The sequence below is a fragment of the Chionomys nivalis genome, chromosome X (assembly GCF_950005125.1).
Source record: "Chionomys nivalis chromosome X, mChiNiv1.1, whole genome shotgun sequence".
Taxonomy (NCBI): Eukaryota; Metazoa; Chordata; class Mammalia; order Rodentia; family Cricetidae; genus Chionomys; species Chionomys nivalis.
The window spans coordinates 73,781,894-73,794,599 of record NC_080112.1 but is presented as its reverse complement, the minus strand read 5'-3'; positions in this window follow the sequence as shown (position 1 = coordinate 73,794,599).

Sequence of the window (12,706 nt, the reverse complement as noted above, 5' to 3'; positions counted from 1 at the left end):
TGAACTTAAGACAATCCTTAAAGGTTTTGAGAAGCTAGATCTATTATACATCCTAACAAGACTCCTTCACATGTAGCTGTGCAGTCTCTTCAGAATGCTTTTGTTTGTTTGTTTGCTTTGCTTTGCTTTTTGAGACAGGGTTTCTTTGAAGCTATAGAGCCTGTCCTGGAGCTAGCTCTTGTAGATCAGGCTGGCCTCGAACTCAGAGATTCGCCTGCCTCTGCCTCCCAAGTGCTGGGATTAAAGACATGCACCACCACAGCCCTGCTCCAGAACACTTACCTCATTTGATGTGGCAAAACAGATAAGAAAATGCAGACTTAGAAGCTTAATTTAAAGTAGCAATCAACTAATTGTAAAGTTGGGAGAAAACAAAAGAGATCTTATAATAAACTCGATTTTCTATTTTCAAGTATCTTAGACTTTCTAATAACTTTCGGACGTGGTTATCTTATTATCTCCATTTACAAGTAAGAAAATGAAGACTTAGATTAATTTACTTGACAATGTCATGCAGGCTGTAAATCCAAGAGCAGGCATTTAAAACTAAATTTGAGAAATTCAATGTGCTTCTGTAAATCATGTCCTCAGATTAGTCCTGGTTATAATCTTCTACTGTGGACCATATCTTATATTGGACTAGACAATATTTCACCTGTAATACTATACATATGTGCCAAATTTGTGTTAAATAACTGAGTTAAGGAATCTGGGTATAATCTTGTTTAATTCTTATGCTTAGATAACCATAGTGATGCACATCTGTAATCCTAGTACTTGGTAGATAGAGATGAGAGGATGTAGACTTTCTAGAGTTCAAGGTCAGCCTGAGTTACTTGACTGTCTCTAAATAAAGAAATATACAAATAAATAGGCCTCTCCTGAACTCTTTGCATTGGTAATCTCTTTGCATTGATTTTAATGATGTTCAAGCCACTTCACTATACTTTTAAATTCCTTATAAACAAAAATATATTATTTAAAAGAAAAGCCAATGAATAGGTACTGTTGTACACTTTTTCCCCCAAATGTGTCATCATTCAGTATATTCCTTACGGTTCAGGTGGAAGCTTCACTCCAGCCCCTGGCATCCACATATGCAAAGCATCCACATATGCAAAGAGTCTGGAATGTTCGAATGGAGGCTCCACCCCCAACCCCCTTCCCCTGGAGTTGCCTCAGTACAGATTTCACCCCTGAGAAATCCCAGAGGCTCCATCCCCGGAGGGCATTAAAACCCCCACCTCATGGTGAAAGACCCCCAGTGCTGGGGAGACTCTCACTCAAGTCTCGGGATAACACGACCCCCCCCCCCCAAGTAACTCACGAGAGACCGTCCTTGCTGCAATCACACCAGGTTTTAATGATGGAGATGACACGGGAACCAGTGCACTGGGGCCGAGACTCATAACCCACGCAGGGGGAGAGTTCGACCCCGAGTGACCGGGAGAAGCGACTTTTAAGGGAAGAAACCACAGCCCAGTGATCCGGAATTGGCAGGGAGTGTGTCACAGAAAATTCTGAAAATACCAGTGAAGATCACAAGGGGGCAACTCCCTGCCTCTCAGGACCACTCCCAAGGTCATAATCGGCTAGTTCTTAAAACACATCACAATGACAATCACCAGGGGGAAACTCCCTGTTTCTCAAGATTATTCTCAAGATTACAACCTAACTTTATCTTCAGCTAGTTTCTGAAACACAGTCACTAACCGGCTAATTCTAGATTTTTGATTCTCCTCTTCCTGCTTGGATTTTTGGCTATTTTCTTCCTGCTGGGGAGTTCTGGATTTATCCAGGTCTTTCAATGGGTTCCTCTTGTGGTCTCCTCCACTTCAGCTGGGGCCACCCGGAAGTGCTTTGCTCAGAATAAACCTGGATTTATTAATTTTGATTGGCGGCATCACCGGCATTTGATTGGTCATCAGCGGCAGTGGCTTCCATCATTAACTAGGATTTAACCAGGAAAACCACTCTCCACTCCCCACCGTAGGACAAACTTGTTCGATGAATTACCCAATTTCAAACGATGGCCCCTAAAGGGATCCAGGATCCCTTTCGCCTTCCAGCCTGCCTATCAAGACACTGCAGTGCCAGGCGGCAGGCCTGTTCTGGAGTAGAGACATTCTCTACCCTTTGGGGCCCTTGTATGGGAGACGTCCTGCACTGGGGTACCCCAAAACCTCCTGTTTTGACCCCAGGCTATTTCGGAGGATGCTCTGTTTTAGTCTTCCACTCTCTGGCTAAAGGTTTGTGAATGGATACTTCCCAGTACAAGCTTGCTCCCCAAACACCCTACAAACTTTGTCCAAACCGGAACTGGGCTACCCTGGCCAGGTTCCTGAGCACTGCATCCCTGCCCCCTCTCCTCCCACTGTCCCTACTCTTTCTCTCTGTTCCGTGTCTTTTGCCTGTGGGCAATCTCCTTGCTTCTCGGCCTGTCTATATTTCATGCTTCCACCCAATTGCTCATTCAGCTTCCCGAATTGTTCCCTTCTTGGACACACTCACTCTAACTTTGCCTGTGCTTCCCAGCCACATTGGAATTCACATAGAGGCTCGCTCCCCCCCCCCCCCCCCCCCCCGACAGCCTGGGAGACCCACAGTTTAAGATGCAACCAGTGTGTCCTCCACATGGCTCCTGCTTCCCTGCCACTTCTTGCTTGTTCCTGTCTCTCAGTTTCCCTCCATAGTGCCTTCTCCAGGCTTCAGTCAGCAGGCGGCTGCCCCAACCTGATAAGAGCTGCCTTAATTCCATAAAAACGCCTTTCATTCTTATGGTTTCTTTCTTACTTTAGGATTTTTTAAATTGGTCATCTGACACGGTTTCCCAGGAAGAGTTTTGTTCGATTTTTTCATTAACATTTTGTTTCTGTTAAAAGTCGTGTTTATTCCTTATGCATGGATGAAAATGTGTAAACAGTGTGACCACATTATGCTTGTTTTATGTCTGTGTGTGTATGTGTGCTTGTTTTAAAATCTGTAAAACTTGTAACTCCAGATTACAACAGCTCTGGAAAAATACAAACACGTGAATAGCTCCCATTTTAATTGAGGTCAGAACAAAAACCTCAACACCATCTTTACTAAGGGGACCCACGTATGCTCGCCCCACCAAGGAGACATTCATCTGCAATATACTTTGGCTTACAATATATTTCAGTATGATAATTTCTGCCCTGTCCTAAAAAAATCAAGGTTTAAAGCAATACTATTTACTGAGATATTAAAGCTGCATGCACCTCTACATTCACGTACAGGTATAAAAGTTGCTGACAGCCAAATTTTGTAACTTAAGGGTAAAATCCTTGATATTGATTTAAAACATTAAATTGTTTACAATATTAAAACTTGGTTCTGCCTTCTAAAGATTAGGATTGTATTCTAGGTCTCAGGATAACAACTAAAAGCTAGAGACTGAAATATTTCCTCTAATCTTCTTGCCTCTACTAATATTGGTATGTGGTAACTGGTTGAATAAACTGTATGATCAATTTTAACTTATGTGTCTAATTTAGATATACCTGACAGCTAATGATACACTGATTCCCAAGCACCTTTACGGATCTCAGAATATGGTATTTAATAAAACGATTCTTATGATAAAGAGACATGCCAGCTCCTACAGAATCCTGTAGCTCCTCCAAGAAGACACATGGCCAAAGAACTTCCTCCTGGAGGCTTACTTTGAATGTGGCAAATCCACCCACACAGCAAAAGCTGCCTTTGACCTCATCAGCTGTCTGGCCCCTGCCTGGAATGAACCACAGGACACTAGGAGAATTGATTGTATCATCCTGCCAAGACATGTAGACTGAGCCCTACCCACACAGGAAAATCTGTCAGGCTCCTGGTATAACAGCTAAGGGGAAGCCATTTCTAAGACTGGTGTTCTCCAAAGAACATGGAGAGACTTGGGATTGCCTGAGTAACTGGAAAGCTGTCTCACGTCTGCTCATTTACTTATCCCTCTAAGATCTATCCGATGGCATTTGATGACTAGGGTACTAGTCATTAGTTAAGTTGCCTGCTAAAAGTACAGACAAGTGTGCCTCTTTCAAGGCTTCATAGCCCAAAATTAACAGGTTTTAGATGTAACTTTAGAAGTTCAAGCCGGGCGGTGGTGGCGCACGCCTTTAATCTCAGCACTTGGGAGGCAGAGGCAGGTGGATCTCTGTGAGTTCGAGACCAGCCTGGTCTACAAGTCTACAAGAGCTAGTTCCAGGACAGGCTCCAAAACCACAGAGAAACCCTGTCTCAAAAAAGCAAAAAAAAAAAAAAAAGAAGTTCAAAAATTTAAATTTCCTCTAATTGCCTTCTAAAGTGTTCATGCCTTTAAGCGTACAGCCATAGCCTTTTGCTGTGACACCAAGATGTAAATCTGTTCTAGGCTGTCTTACAGACACCCACAGGTTCCTGGGAGAAGTTCTGCTGCTCTATCAAGAAATCTGATATGATGAAAACTAACAGTCTCCAGAGTTCATTTTGACCCCACCCATTTTCGAGCTTATTTTGCAGATTCACTCATCCTGCCTGGGCCAAGACCAGCGTACAGAGTATCCTCCAGATAACGCCAGCATCTGCACCAGCTCCTGGGACTTCACCATTGGGACCACCTCTCCACGCTCAAATGGGCACCTACCCAGCAACTGAGAGCTGGTTTTAAAGGGCATAGCTGCTCTCATGTCTCACTCATTTACCTCACCTCTCCTGTACAATCAGGGCACTTTTCCAGTCCTTTCATTCTGGAAGTTGTCATACTTCAGAAGCAGAGATCATGGAAGATCACTGCTTATGGGTTGCTCCTTGCTTCTTGTGGCTTGCTCAGTTTTCTTTAAAACAAACAAACAAACAAAAACAAATCTTTTTTTTTAAAAAAAAAGATTTTTTTTATTTTATTTTATGTGTGAGTGTTTTGCCTACATGTTTGTAGGTATGCCATGTACGTGCTTGGTACCCATGGAGGTCAGAAGAGGCCACTGGACCCCTGAAACTGGAATTACAGATGGTTGAGAATTACCATGTGGGTGCTTGTAATGGAACCTAGGTTCTTTTTAAGAGCAACAAATGTTATTAACTGCTAAGCCACCCTACCTCCACCCCTACTTGCTTTTTAATGAAACTCGGGATCACTTGCTCAAGGATGGCACTGCCCAGAGTGAATTGGGCCCTCCCACATCAACCATTAATCAAGAAAATGCCCGACTGTAAGCAGAGACTGCTCTTTCATTTCTTCTTCACTGGTGCCTGAGAATTGTCTGTAATCTGTCAATCATGTTTTAAATAAAACGCTGATAGGTCAGGCAGGAAGTATAGGCGGAAAAACCAAACAGAAAGTAGAAATGATGTAATGAGAACAGGAGAATTCTGGGAAGGAGGAAGCTGATTCCTCCCACTCCTGCCCAGACCACGGGAAGCAAAAGGATGTGATCTGCCCCACTGAAAAAAGGTACTGAGCCACATGGCTAACATAAATCAGAAAAATGGGTTAATCAAGATGTGAGAGTTAGCCAGTGAGAGGCTAGAGCTAATTGGCCAATCAGCTTATAATTTATGGAGACCTATGTGTGATTTTTTTGGGGGGGCTAAACAGTTGTGGGGTAGGTACCAGGCGGGACAAAAACCCCAACAACAAACAGGACCCTAATGTTACAGAATGGCGCCCACGTGGATAACTGCATCCACAGAAAACCTGAGAAAGCTTGGGAAAGACTAGAGTAAAGCATTTCGGTTTTCAGCTGTAGCAGGAAAAAAGCTGAGCTGTTTTAAAATGCCAGCTTTCTGGGCGTTCCTGCCAGGGAAAACTCTGACTCTTTCAAGGAGACAGTCAGGACTATAGAGCTATGGATACATTGTTGCAGCTTGCTTCCTGGCAAGAAAACACCATAGGAGCTTTTGACTGTTATGGACACACTATTGCAGCTTGCTTCCTGGCAAGGACCTTGAAACGCCATAAAGTTGTGGCAAAAAACTTCTCCATATTCCTTAGCAAATTAAAGACCCATGTGGTCAGAAAAAGAGAGATATACAGTAAAGAGAGATTCAAAGAGGAAGAAAACCTCTAAATGGTTTACAGTGGCTTTTTGTCTTAATGACAGTGTCCTTTGCTTTACAGAAGCTTCTCAGTTTCAGGAGGTCCCATTTATTCAATGTTGGCCTTAATGTCTTTGCTACAGGGGTTATGGTTATACATAGGAAGTGGTCTCCTGTGCCCATATGTTGTAGACTATTTCCCACTTTCTCTTCTACCAGGTTCAATGTGTTCAGATTGATATTGAGATCTTTAATCCATTTGGACTTTGAGTTTTGTGCCTGGTGATAGATATGGATCTATTTTCATTCTTCTACAGGTTGACATCCAGTTATGCCAGCAACATTTGTTGAAGATGCTTTCTTTCTTCCATTGTATACTTTTAGCCCCTTTGTCAAAAAAATCAGGTGTTCATAGGTTTGTGGGTTAATATCCGGGTCTTCTATTCGATTACATTGGTTGACTTCTCTGTTTTTATGCCAGTACCAAGCTGTTTTCATTACTGTAGCTCTGTAATAGAGTTTGAAGTCAGGAATGGTAATGCCTCCAGAAGTTCCTTTATTGTATAAGATTTTTTTGGCTATCCTGGGTTTTTTGTTTTTCCATATAAAGTTGATTATTGTTCTCTCAGGTCTGTGAAGAATTTTGTAGGGATTTTAATGGGGATTGCATTGAATTTATAGATTGCCTTTGGTAGAATTGCCATTTTTACTATGTTGATCCTACCCATCCAAGAGCATGGGAGGTCTTTCCATTTTCTAGTGTCCTCTTCAATTTCTTTCTTCAATGCCTTAAAGTTCTTGTCAAATAGATCTTTCACTTACTTGGTTAGAGTTACCCCAAGATATTTTGTGCTATTAGTGGCTATCGTGAAAGGTGAAGTTTCTCTGAATTCCCTCTCTGCTTCTCTATCCTTTGTGTATAGGAGGGCTACTGATTTTTTTTTTTTTGAGTTGATCTTGTAGCCTGCCACTTCACTGAAGTTATTTGTCAGCTGTAGAAGTTCTTTGCTAGAGGTTTGGGGGTCACTAATGTGCGCTATCATATCATCTGCAAATAACGAAAGTTTGACTTCTTCCTTTCCGATTCGAATCCCCTTGATCTCCTGATGTTGACTTATTGCTATTGCTAGAACTTCAAGAACTATGTTGAAGAGATATGGTGAGAGTGGACAGCCTTGTCTTGTTCCGGAATTTAGTGGAATGGCTTGGAGTTTCTCTCCATTTAATTTGATATTAGCTGTTGGCTTGCTATTATTGCTTTTATTATATTTAGGTATGATCCTTGTATCCCTAACCTCTCCAAGACTTTCATCCTAAAAAAGAAAAAAACTATCTTTTTCATTTTACATGCCATTTCCAGTTTCTACTCCCTTCCCTCCTCCCAGTCCCTCTACCTTTGCTCCCCACCCCCCATCCACTTCTCACAGAGGGTAAGGTATATTGGCTTTGAGGAAGGACCAAGGCCCTCGCTTACTATATCTAGGCTGGGCAAGTTATCCATCCAAAGGGAATCAGTTCCAAAAAGCTAGTACAAGCATTAGGTGTTTGGTTGGAAGTGTCACCCCAGCCCCTAGCATCTATATACCCAAAGAGTCTGGAATGTTTGGGTTAAGGCTTCACCCCAGCCACTGGCATCCATATATCTAAAGAGTCTGGAATGTTTGGGTGGAAGTTCCATCCCAAACCCCCTCCCCTGGGAGTTGCCTCGGTGCAGATTCCACCTCTGAGAAACAAAGACCCCTCCTCGGAGATGCTCAAAACCACTCAGAACAAACACATTGTTTTCCCCATCTCTCTTGGGGGGGTGGAGCCATCCAGGAGTTGTTATCCATTAAACCTGGGCTTTTTCTAATTCGGTTTAATCTGGTTTGATTCAGATTATTGCGGCAGTGGAAAGGTTTATCTGGTTAATCAAGATGTGAGAGTTAGCCAGTGAAAGGCTAGAGCTAATGGGCCAATCAGCTTATAATTTATGGAGACCTATGTGTGATTTTCTTTGGGGCTAAACAGTTGTGGGGTGCCAGGTGGGACAGAAACCCCAACAAAACAAGCCTGGCCCACCTTCATGTTACAGTTCGCTCAGACCCAAATAATCACACAGATCCTATATTAATTACAACACTGTTTGGTCAATGGCTCAGGTGCATTTCTTGCTAGCTCTTATATCTTAAATTAACCGTTTCTATAATTTTGTGTATTGCCATGAGGCTGTGGCTCACAAAGTAAAGTTCTAGCATGTCCTTCTCCTTCAGCAGCTACATGGCATCTCCTTGATTCTGCCTATTCTTTTTTTATATCTCTTATAGCCTGGCTATATTCTGCCCTTCCATAGGCCCAAAGCAGTTTCTTTATCAACCAATGGTATTCACAGCATACAGAGGGGAATCCCACATCATCTCTCCTTTTCTGTCTAAATAAAAAGAAAGATATTTAACTTAATGTAATAAAATTACATATACAAAAGAGTTATCAAGCAAGAATTACACTTATAATATTTACTCTTTGTATTTGTAACATTTCATATCTAATTTAACTTTTATCATAACTAAGGAAAACTATATCACTATCTGTTCTTCAACTCCATCAAAGACCCCAGAAGGATATAATATTACCTAAGTAAATAGGAAGTACATTTTAAGCAACTTCCAATACTCTAGAATCGACAGAGATATCTCACTGCCTGGATAGTCACCCAAAGTTCTTCTGTAACATTGGGGCATCCATCTTCAGCCTACAGGCCCATAGTATCTGGCAGACTTTTTCATGAAGCAGGAAATTTGAAAGGTGTTTTGCCTATCTTGGCAGTTTGTCAGTCACTTTCCTCTGTATCCTGCAGAATGTCTGGTAGTTTCTTCTGTGAAGCAAGAACCCTGATGGACTATCCTGTCTTTAAGAATGTTTAGTAGTGGGGCTGGAGAGATGGCTCAGAGGGTAAGAGCACTGGTTGCTCTTCCAGAGGTCCCGAGTTCGATTCCCAGCAACCACATGGTGGCTCACAACCATCTGTAATGAGATCTGGTGCCTTCCTTGCCAGCAGTACATTGTATGCTTAATAAATAAATCTTTTTTAAAAAAGGAATGTTTAGTAGTTACTTTTTTGTGGGTCCTGTATGTCCAGTTCATATAGCATACTATCAAGCAGTCCAGGCAAGAGCAATTTCTTGCCCAAACGGCTAGCCTTGTCACATTGAAGGCAAATTCCATAACGAGTTTTTTCAATGCCCATAAACCTCTCTGAAATAATTGGTGCTGCCAGAAGCAGACATGTCTCAATGCTGAGAAAAGTCTAAGCACTTAAAACATTTTAAATGCCATGTTCTGTAGGTCTTTGAAAGGTTTGAAAAGTACCTATTCATCTGAAATATATTTCTATACGTATCTAAAATATATCTCTGTACATCTAGAAAACTTAACTAAAATGACTACAGTTTGACTATTATAGATGACTATTAATCTGTATTTTTTTTTTTTTTTTGGTTTTTCAAGACAGGATTTCTCTGTGGTTTTGGAGCCTATCCTGGAACTAGCTCTTGTAGACCAGGCTGGTCTCGAACTCACAGAGATCCGCCTGCCTCTGCCCCACGAGTGCTGGGATTAAAGGCGTGCGCCACCACCGCCCGGCCTTAATTTGTATTTATTAACTATATGGTATATTTTTAAATGGGCTGCACAAACACAATACCTTAAACAAGAACAGAAACACATATATACAGTGTAACAAAATGACCTTAAATTTGTATCAATAGACCAAAGTTCATACCAATATAAAGTATTCATCTCTATATATTATATCTCCCCCCCCCCTTTTTTTAGGAATTGACTGTGACCATTAATCATTTATAATCAACCCCCTTTAAATGAAAACATTTATAAACAGTCATTTTGGAAATTTGGGCATTGTTTTCTCCAAACTGCTGTTTGGGGGTGAAGTATTTTTAGGGTTCACAGAGACCTTTCGGGGGGGTCTTGTTCCATCAAACTACATAGCCAGGAACAAATCCGCAGGTTCTCATCTGCTGTGGAAACAAAAGCAGAACCACTTTTCCAAAGCAACATATCCTTAGAACCAAATTTTGAAGTCAAGATACCTTTATGTTGGTTTAACTTAGCAGCCCCTAGAATCAAATTTCTCTGTGCAGTCAAAAAATTCAAAGAAAACACAATAATATACATAATCCAGACTCTCTGTGTACATTCTACTTTTATTTGACTTATTTTTCTTTACTCCTTTGATCTATGACTGTCTGTTCTTTTTTATATTGCGTTCACTGTCTCCTTAAAGACTTTGTTTTATTTTTTAACCTATTTATTTTTATAGCTGTCTATACTCTTTTTCTTTTCTCTCCCAATCCTATGTACATTTATGTACATTTATCCAACACTGTGACCCGTTCAGAGGTCTTTTTTTATCTGAATCTGTCTTTATTGCATATCTGTAACCATTTTCTGACCAGGAGTGTTTCTTTTTTGTTTTTTTAAATGCTAAGCAGGCATGACTAGGACTAACTCCATGGCCCTGTCTGTTTGTTCTGCCCAGTCCAACATGGCAGAGGCATGTTCACCATCTCTGTGAAACATTCTTACTACCCCAGCTCTAAGGATTTAGTGGGTCTGTCACCATTAAGCAATTTGTTACATGCTACTCAGAGACCCCATTTAAGTGTAGGACTTCATGAAAGAGCCAGAGTTCATTTTGCAGCATGAACCAAGATGTTAGATCTTAAAGAAGCCATGCAACTTTTGCTGCTAACCCTGAGTCAGGAAGACTTCTCCTAAAGGTGCTGCACCTCTGCTTGCAGCCAGGAAACAGAGTCTATCTGAAAAATGCGGCTACCAAGAAGTTGTGCTTAACTCTGTTCTTTTGTGTCTAGAATTCCTTCCCAAGCTCTCTCAGTTTTTATGTGGGTGTAGTTGCCCCACATTGTCATGCCATTTGTAACTGGAGACTGCTCTTTCATTTCCTGGCCGCTCAGACCCAATTACACAGAAGCTATATTAATTACAACAATGTTTGATCAAAGGCTCAAGTATATTTCTAGCTAGCTCTTCTATCTTAAATTAACCCACTTATATTATCTTGCATATTGTCACAAGGCTGTGGCTTACCAAGTAAAGCTCTGGTGTGTCCTTCTCCTTTGGCAGCTACATAGCATCTCCTTGACTCCACCTACTCTCTCTCTATATCTCTTCCAGCCTGGCTATATTCTGCCCTTCCATAGGCCCAAAGCAGCTTCTTTATTAACCAGTGGTATTCACAGTATACAGAGGGGAATCTCACATCACCTTACAGAATTCCTCAAGACTTTTAAGAAACACTAAATATTAATATTTTCTATCAAACACTATAAATTTTGTGTTTTGATAAGGAATTCAACTCTTTTGATCTCCCATCTTGTAAGACTTTTACGCAAATGTTTTAATCCATCACAACCTACTAAATTCTTTGTTTGCACAAAGGCTCTTATTGCATTTCAGGAACTTGATGATCTGGAACAGCAATTCCTTGCCTTCATTTCCATTGTGAACTCTTTTAAAAGTAGCCAGTCTTGAAAGACCTGGAGGTCAGACCCCAGCAAATGGGGAAAAGACACAGTCATGACCAACTAAACAGAATAAAAACCAAGTGCATGTTCTATCTTTGTGTTGACTCCTCCAAACATATCCTTTTGATCAAGAATAAAGTTTATCTTATTTGGACTCTTCAATTAGAGTGGTGTACTCCTTTTGTGCAGCTTTGAACTTGTTTCTAACTGATATTCCCTCTTTCTAGACTCTAGCTTATGCCAAGTCAAAAAATAAAAAGCTAACCAACACATCCTTTTACCGCTATCTCCTCATTCCTACATACCATCAGCCCTAGCAATTACCATCCTACTCTCTAACTTTTTAGTCAATTTTTTTTAACTCAGCACAAACATGAGCCCTGTCTTTCTGTGCCTGACCCACTTCTTTGAACATAATATCCTAAAGGCTTTGGAGGATATTATCAAAATTTGATACTATCAAAAATTTCTGCATTTTTAAAATGATAATAACATTTTGAATACATATCACTTAGTCTTTGGAAGTTAAATTACTTGTTAAGCACAAAGCGTTCCCTAGAGATAGAGTCTAAACAATCTCCAGGGAAGTGGGAGGGCAGTATAGGCAGATTTCATATAAAAAAGCATACATTATATGTATAAAAATCTGCAAAATCGACATGCTAAGAGCTGAAGGGATCATCATCCCAAATTTATAGCTTCTGATTAGCTTCCTCACTTCCTCCTACCTTATTCATTAATAAAGTGTTTATTAAAAATCAAAGAAAAAGAGAGCATAATTCTTTTGAGAGGCTTTATAGTACAGAGAAAGGCATGGGATGAATGAAACTATTTGAAGATGTTAGTATAAGTAAATTGTGGGAGGTGGGATACAAAGAAAGAATAGTGGGATGGCTACTATGGTGTGCCACCCACATCTTCCATTAAGAACTTTATGCTAATTCCTTTGTCACCTGGAATGTTACCTTACAAGATTTGCAACTAATTCCCTCCCTAAGAAATATCCTAGGCTGAATCTGGGAGATTGGCTGTATTCAATGTTTCACAGGCTGTTTTCTTCCACAGGGGCAGACTGCAACCTGTGTGAATACAAGGATTCATGTCCTTCTGTGATGGATAGTTTCAATTGT